Below are 9,155 nucleotides of genomic sequence, written 5' to 3' on the forward strand. Positions count from 1 at the left end.
GACACCATGATGTGGATATTGACTTGTGTACTAGGGTGAGGTGTCCTCTAATGATGGTGATAGATTCCAAATATTAGTGATGCAGGCAGAACCACGTGTAGTTGGAGGCTAGTTCTTTGAAAAATCTATGCACTCACTCAACTCCTAGGTGTAATCCATTTCCATCTTCACTAAGATAACCATCCCTTTTACCCTTTACATTGACATCCCTCCTAAGAACTTCTTTCCCCCCCATTTGCTAGAGTTATCATAATTGAGAAGCAATGTAGCATACCTAGTGCTTGAATAGTAAACCCAAAGTAATATGGTAAGGCTCTTGATAGGGGTTTTGGCCAAATTTTGTGGTAGAAATCCAGTTTGTTAAAAACCCGGATGAGTAATACCTCATGGTAATGTCACTAGATATCTTAAGTATCCCTTGGGTGTTGATGTTCCACCAAAGCAACTACTGGATTGAATTTCACAATAGTTGGAGGCCAAGTTTGTTTATTAGAAATCCCAGGCTTTTGGCTTTTCCATGTTCACCTCAAAGTCATCCAAATCATTATGTTACCCATGCTCACTTATTTTTTGCTAGTTTTGGCTTAGACTACCACTACCTTGAATGACATTACTAGACATATTCATTTCATGTAATGGAAAAAGGACTCCTTTCATGAAGGTATTTCTTGGATTTATTGGAGCTATCTCTGCACCTTGAAAAGCATGGGTGGTGGGGCTCTTTTATGCTAATCTATCTTTGTTGGTGATTTTTTTGTGCTCTATGGAGAGACCTTTACCCCCTATTTTTATCATCCATTTCTTTCTAAAGAACCAAATTTTTATGCATGGTAATGCCCATATTCTAGGCTATGGTGACATGTCCTTAACATTGATAACCATTTCTTGGCATCTTCCTCTTTTTTGGTGACTCGTTTGGTTTGTTCATGGTAGTCGATTCCTTAGAAGATGCACTAGAATCCAACAAAAGGTCTCTTGATGGATAGCTCTTTTCAGATGGAATTGTTGGCAATGTCAAGGCTACTCTCTTAGGATGGGAAAACATGAAAATCAATGCACATTTAATTGGATGGCATGCCTAGGCTTCAATTCTAGCAAATGCCACTATGGTAAGTCATAGTGCATTGATGAATTTTCACACAACCACGAGGCTTTCTCACTCAAATTCCTTGTAGCTACTATGACTTGTGGAGCCAGATTGAGATGGTATTATAGTCCAGGTAGCCCTTTTTCAATCTTGATTCTTAATAATGCTTGGTATGATTGGGATCTTGTGGGCTAGTTCAATCCTGAAAAGGCCATCATCTTATGATTAAATATTATCAATGGCTAGCTACTAGATCCACTTCTCTTGGGGCCCTACACAAATCTTAGGCTTGGTGGAAAATCACTATGATGGAAGGATGGATAAATAAGACTCCCTTTAAATGCAATATCTTTCTTTGGGGATTTTTGTTTGGCCATCTTCCTCTTTCCTCAACCCTTTAGAAGCACCGAAACTCCAATGGAATTGTTGTTTTTGAACTAGCACTATGAAATTGCCTCATGATTTATGATGAAGATTTGAAAGAAGATATTATCCTTGTCCCTGAGGAAGAGAAGTAGATTGAGAAGTTTGTTTTAGAGGTGGTTTTGTTTGACATTGACTTGACTAATGTGATTGAGAGGAGACCGTTTGATCTGATTAATGGGTTGGTTGATTTTTTATGCAACATTTTTGGAGGAATAGTGATGCATAGAAATGGTTGTAGGCTGGGGGGAGGACTAAATATGTTATACATTTTTGCAAAAACAAAAAATCCCCTAGCATTGTTTGTAGTTTTTAAGATTTTGTATGATTATTAGCAAGTGCATTTGCTAGCTTTTTGTACATCTCTAAGAGCTATGGTTGAACCAAGCCATAGGTGTGGATGGATTTCAAGGCATGATGCATCTCTTTGATGAGCTACTTCATGAACCCCTCATCAATTAAGCTTCTTTACAAAGGATGTGTTTGTTTTCACAATGTATTGACGAATTTTTTATCAAAGATGTTGGACCTTGCAAATCACTTGCATATTTTGTTGTATCACTACACTTAAGGGTCATCTCTCATTCTTTGAAAATTACTACCATGCCATGGGTTGGGTTTATCCATGTCAAACCATAGTTCACCTTTGCATAGCATGAGCCCCGCTACCTTTGTGTGTGGAATCCAAAGTTTTGTTTCTGTTAAGGTGCTAGAATATTTTCCAACACTCAAGAAAATTCTATTTGTGGAGTCTAGATTCTTTTCTTGGAATTTTGCATCCACATGCAATGTGATCATATGGTGGCTAATTATGGTAGTGTGCTTTTCTCTTCAATGATGCTATTCTTAGTGGTTCTACAAGTCAACAATGTTAGTTTGGTTTTTGAGATCTAAGCAATCCTTGGGTGCTTCACTTGGACCACTTGATGTTGCTAGAGTGTCAGTCTCTTCTAAACTTCAACTCCTCCATTCTTCCTTGGCCCCAAGCACACATCATTCAAGCACTCCACTTGAGTGGTGGATGGCTCACTAATTCATGATCCTTGCCATGTGCCTTTTGATGCTTGACCAATTATTTTCTAATCTTCTTGGCTAATTGACTACAACACTTGAGTGCTTGTACTTCCCTTTCTCTAACCCTTCTTTTCTTCTCCAATTCTTCTCATCACACTCAAGTGTTTGCACATGCAAGTGATCCACTTGATTCTATTGTTGACATCTACACTTGAATACAATGTCGGACTCTCACTTTCTCTTCTTTGATTGTTCAATTATAATGTGTGAGTACTATACTTGAATTGAGTGTGTCCAGGGCTTGAAGTGTGATCAAATAAAGTCCTCTTGATGAAGGGTGGGCCCTCACACCACATTAGCTATTAGCAGCTAGATGATATTTGTTGCACCATTTGCATGATTATACTTTCATGTGCTTTTATGTCTTTTAATTAATGACTCCTTCTCTCACCAATCAAGTTCACAAAGCCTCCTACTCAAGTGCCTTCTCACCCTAGGATGCTTTGATCCCACAATGGCAATCTAGCAAACTAAGAATCCAACCAAAACCTTTCTCTAAAACTCTAGTCTAGTTTACTTCTCACCAATGCACGAATTAACAATCCATTCTCACCCTACCATCATATACATGCACTACAAAATTCTTTATATAATAAAAGATCATCATAGAGATCAATGGCACAAAACCTCTTTTTTTTTTATTTTGTGATTTTGTCACTTTTTCTACTCTTTTATTTTTTCCTCTATTGGTTCCAACAATTTCCCTAAACTATTATTAACAATGCAATGCTAGTGAGTTAAGAGAGAAAACACTCATTCACAACTTAACCTAACCATGTATATTGTGGATAAAGCATGTGCAAGCAAGAGATCAATTCCTCATTGATCTATCTTGACTAGGTACACAAGCCTTCATTCCTACACATGGCAAGAAATTGAGCACCACGATTTGTTGGTTCCATTGTTTTCTTAAACATATAATCAAAATGTTGAGCCCTACAAGCACTCACAACAATGGGCCATGGGTGGGTTACTTATTGGGTTCGGCCACGAACGTTCCGTTGCAAGGCGAACTCGGGAAACCCTAAGCGACATACCCTAAAACATTCCATGGGAGTGCCGGGTGGCGACGCTTAGACTTTAGACTCTTCTCTTGATGGACCACTAAAAACATGCGTGGACAACCAATAGGCGGGCACATTACAGTTGGTATCAAAGCGAAACTTCATAATGATATGAGATAGATTTATGTATGGTTCATAGGTATACCTTAAACAGAATAATCTAAATGGTATGTCTTGATTGTCAAGCACCTTCTGCACCCAAAAAAGCTGACATGCAAGAAAAGAAATTTCTTTTCAAGCAAGTTAAGGCACCCGAGTTTGGTGGAGAAGGGATAGACGTCGCAGCAGAGGCGGAGATATGGATTGAATCGATGGATGATTATTTCTCTGCTTCGGGAACTACTACTACCAATCAAGTAATGATAGCCAACTCAAGTTAATTGGCCAGAGGCTCAGATGTGGTGGAAGCAATGGTGCAGAGACAGAGGTATTTCTGAAGGCATTGTTACTTGGGCTCAGCTGAAAGATATTGTATATGGACGATACCTTCCGCCAACCTCCCAGACTTTGAGGATGAATGAATTCTTCAAGCTCAAGGAGTTGGAATTAACTGTGGAATCCTATTACTCGAAGTTTGTAACCCTGCTAAAATATGCACCGCCTATGGATATTGCGCAGCAAGTATCCAAGTTTTTCCATGGCCTAAACACTCCTCTAAACCACCATCTTGAAGCAATCCATCCAACGGACTTGCAAGATGCATTATTTCGAGCGAACCCAGTCATCCAAGAACTTAAATCTTGAAATTGTAGCAAAGATTACTCCCGAGATCAGGGTAAGAGATGCCATACATGTGGAGAGATAGGGCACATCCATAGGAGATGTCCCTACCGTCAATGCTTTCATTGTAATGAGCTAGGACACATCCAAGTAGACTGCCTTGATCTAAGTCCAAAAGACATTGAGCCTCCAAGGAAACGAAGCTACACAAGTGCAGTCTTTGGATATATAGGGGGATCAGATGAAGACGAAGACCTAGAACCTACAACACCTCTTTAGGATGATTAGAAATCCTAGAAATTTTGTCAACATGAAATATAACTTGTATTGGAATAAACTTTACTCTTGGATTCCTCTACCAAGGAGAGGACAAATAAATTGGGATCATAATATCATGGGTCATCAATGCTCCAATCCAAGGCAACCACCCCCCCCCAGTCAATTTTCCCACACAGACACACTTGTGAATCACAGAATAAGTTACACCAAACACCAATTTTTTTTAGAGTCACAGTGTATTTGGTAACTCTACCTTTACCAATTGGGTTGCGTTAATTCATGCCACTAGCACCCCGAAGTGGATTGTAATTAGAAAATTGGGGTCGTTGTTTCATCCTACACAACTCAAAGGTGTCTTTAAGACTAATATAACTTAGTCTAGGTTTAGATTAAGCAAACAACTACATAAAAAAAACTTAATGTATCTTAGAGTGGTTCGAGATTGAGTGATCATCCATGTGAACAGGGCTATTAAATCACAAGGGTCTACTAAACATAAGCATTGAAGTGAGGACATGAAGCTTGATTAGAAATAAAAAAACTTAGAAGAATACATTATTATGAACATCAAGCCATGCCAAAATAAGGTTTTTCTTAATAAGTTAATTTTTTTTCATTTGTGTTTATCATAGAATTTATCAATAAGGTCCTTTCTAAGCATGTTTTCCAACGTAGATTTTTCTCGATAGATTATTTTGAGTTCATTTGTGTTTATCATGGAAATTACTAAGATTTGTTCTAAGCATATTGTCATGCATGTCCAAACATGTCTATCTTGGTGAGCTGTTATCTATTAAACCTAGTCACAACAAATAGTTTAGCACAAGCTAAAAAAACAAAGGAAAAATACTCTCTTGTTTATGTTTGTAGTGCAATAGATATTTCTAATAGTAAAATTTGATTATTGGGAAAAAAGATACAATTTCACTATAGAAAAATGCCTACCCTTTGTATTTTCACAAAACTTATTTGATTAGCATTTTGCAAACTAAATCTTCTAAAGCAACTGCATGAACTATGAAGGCATTTCCTCATTTTTATCCTTCCCTTTACAATTTACACAACACTACTAATTTGAACAATTGGCCTTCTAGAATAAATATGTGAATTTTTTTTCATAGAATTTTGAAGATCACCTTTGAGCCACACTAGGTAATTTAGTACATAGATACTATCCAACCATACACACAAAGCCTACCAAGGAGATTACTCTTAGAGAAAACGAAAACAAAGAATTTAAGTTGAGGAAATGGTGTAGAGAGAAATCACATCTCTCTCTCTCTCTCTCTCTCTCTCTCTCTCTCTCTCTCTCTCTCTCTCTCTCTCTCTCTCTCTCTCTCTCTCTCTCTCTCTCTCTCTCTCTCTCTCTCTCTCTCTCTCTCTCTCTCTCTCTCTCTCTCTCTCTCTCTCTCTCTCTCTCTCTCTCTCTCTCTCTCTCTCTCTCTCTCTCTCTCTCTCATGTTAAAGTCAAGAGGATTTGGACATCAAACACATTCATTTAGCAAGCCTACCAAGGAGATTAAGCTTAGAAAAAATGGACACACAGAATTTAAGTTAAATATATGAACCATGGTGTCAGCTTACTACTCTTGATTTGCAAGCACCAATCCTATAATGAAGTATAGATATCAGATAAGAGACGTATCATTATGGCTATATCTTTGACAAACTCTTAGGAATAATTATTTTCTTATAGCCAATAGTTTGCTGGAAAATCTCACATTCACACCTAATCATAAAATTAATTATTATTCACACATACAATATTAAGTTTGTCATGTTAGTGTGGAAATGACTAGCACTAGGTGTTGTGTCTATCAAGGTTTGAATTTTCTTATATAAGAGGTTGGAATTGATATAAAACTTCTTGTGGATGTAACATCATATGACGTGATTAAAGAATTCATTAATGTGAGGGATACCTATCACTATTGCATGAGCATGAGAGAGAGAGAGAGGGCTCTTCATGCTAACTCTTGATGGGCCCAAGCGTACATGAGGTCAACATTATGCTCCTCTCCTTTTTCTTTCAAACCAATCATGCAACACCAAGTAAATAAATTATCCCGAAAAGCCCCTAGTCTCGTTTTCCTTTTCATGAATACCCTAGTGGTAAGCCATTTCTTTTATGAACCTACTCACTAGAATTCAAATCTCTCATTTTATATCCCTACTCTCTATTTTTCTCGCAATGGGTATTTATATTATATCATGCCAAGACACAAAAGGATTAGAGAAGTCATGGTAAGGAAATCGAAGAAATTATTATATGCGGAGGAACCAAATCCTCCCTAGGAAGAAGATTAACTTGATGGAGATCTAATTGCCAACATACAAGATCCTTGAGCCTAGCAATGCATCCCTAGACACCAATGGCAAAGTGGAAAACAAATGCATTCAAGGTGACCTAATTATGACAACGTCCCAAAAATCTCAAAAAGTGAAAGAAATTCTTCATATGTGGCTGTGCTAGAGCTTGATATTTTTCCCTAGCAAATACTCAATCAAAGGGATGCAATGGCAAGCCAACCACAACTCTCCAAATATTCGATAGAAGGATCAAAATGTTCCAAGCTAAAGGGTAGGAGATAAATTTATCATGAGCAATTCCACACTGGTAGTGCAAAAAAGACAATTGCCATTAGAAATTTGATGCTATGAAATGGCAAAGGTAAGAGGAAGATGGCTAATCAAGAATCTCCAAAGAATGACCTTGCATTTAAAGGGACTCTTGTTTAGCCATCCTTCCATCACAGTCATTTTCCACCAAGCCTTAGATTAATGCACGGCCCAAAGAGAAGTGTCTTTAGTGACTAACCATTGATATATTTCATCATAAGATGATGCACTTGATTAGTTGAGGCCTTTTCAAGACCGACCAGCTCACAAGATCTCAATCTTGCCAAGGACCATTAAAATCAAGAGTGGGAAAGAGTTAGCCACCAAGCGATCTTGCACTAGATGCTAGTGCACCTTCTAAAGAACTAGTACAGCTTTTGAAGGACCAACCACAATGAATAAACCAAACAAGTGACCAAAAAAGAGGAAGATCCTAAGAAATGGGTATCAACTTTAAGGATGTGCCACCTCGAGGTTAGAATATGGGTATTACCATGCACAAGACTAAGGTCCTCTAGAAAGAAATGGACGATAAATACTAGGGGTGATTTGCAAAGATTATCCTCATCTGCTTTCAAGTTATTAAAAGTATCATTAGCTATACTAGTGATTAGCTAACAAAATGCCGACCAAAAGGAGGGGACAAAGCAGTTAGCTATCCAATGACCACTAGATGGGATAATATGGTGAGAACTAGGTGGGTTCCCCAGGAAAATAGGAAAGGACTCATAGGGCAGTCTTGCTTGACTAAGCATGTAAGAGCAAAAGGTTCAATGACATCACCATTCAGCATTACCTATGAAGAAGCATCAGAATTGATAGTCTATTTTAAATGAGACATTTGCGAACCAAAACCCATGGTTTGTAAGCTCTGCAAAGGACTATTCCAAGTAATCAAAGGCATTTTCCAAGTCCAATTTAATTAATAACACTTGCTAATTGGAGTCAAATATCCATATGCACATTCAACACATTATGTGACAACTCCTTTCTTCCATGATGTAGACATAACATTAAAATCCCCCATTAGCAAATTGATTGCCTACACGATAAACATGCTTTCAACATGTCCCATAGATCACATTTAGAAAACGGATCATTGGAGGCATGTAGCCCAATCATCCCCATGAAACCTCCCCTTCAAAAAAAATTTCAATCAACAAAAAGCAACCATGCACATCATTGTTAATGAGAACTGACTAAAATTCTTGTGATCCACCATGAGCACCCTGGAATAGTGGCATGGAAAACCTCCAATATAGAACAAACAAAACCCATGGCAATCCAAAATTTTCACTCCTTCACCATGGTTCTTATGCTCAATAGCACATAGCACATTCCATTTATTATCATGTAAAATATGCTAGGAGAGCACATTCCATGCACATTCCTAGTGGGAATTTTCATTGCATCCATAGAAAAGAATCAAAGTCAAGGCTACTATTGCCTCAATTTAATTTTTACTCCTGACATTTCATGATTTTCTTCATTAAGGAAATCAACGAGGACAAGCACTACAAATGAATTCCAACCCCAACCTTTAGATTTAGAGATAGAGGAATCCTTCTTCTTTGAAGTGGACCATGGATACCGATGATCCCATGGGGTGATCACTATACCTCTAGTATCAAAAGCCAGTCAAACACGTAGATCCCTAAAATGGTCAACAAAGGCTTTCATAGTGGGCAGTTTCCAAGCACCATTTTAGTGGCTATGTGCACCATTGATGGCTTATCTTTTGGCCACACATAGATACACAATCTTGCAAATTGCCAAGCATAGTCGCCACCATGTTAACATAAACCTTTTTGCCTCTTTTAGAGCAAACATCAAACGGACCATGTTTAGGTTGGTCTAGAGACTAGATGGATTTCTTTTCTTTATCCTTA

Source organism: Lygodium microphyllum, chromosome 24 (assembly GCF_053477565.2).
Source record: "Lygodium microphyllum isolate KBCC chromosome 24, Lygodium_microphyllum_v1.1.10, whole genome shotgun sequence".
NCBI lineage: Eukaryota > Viridiplantae > Streptophyta > Polypodiopsida > Schizaeales > Lygodiaceae > Lygodium > Lygodium microphyllum.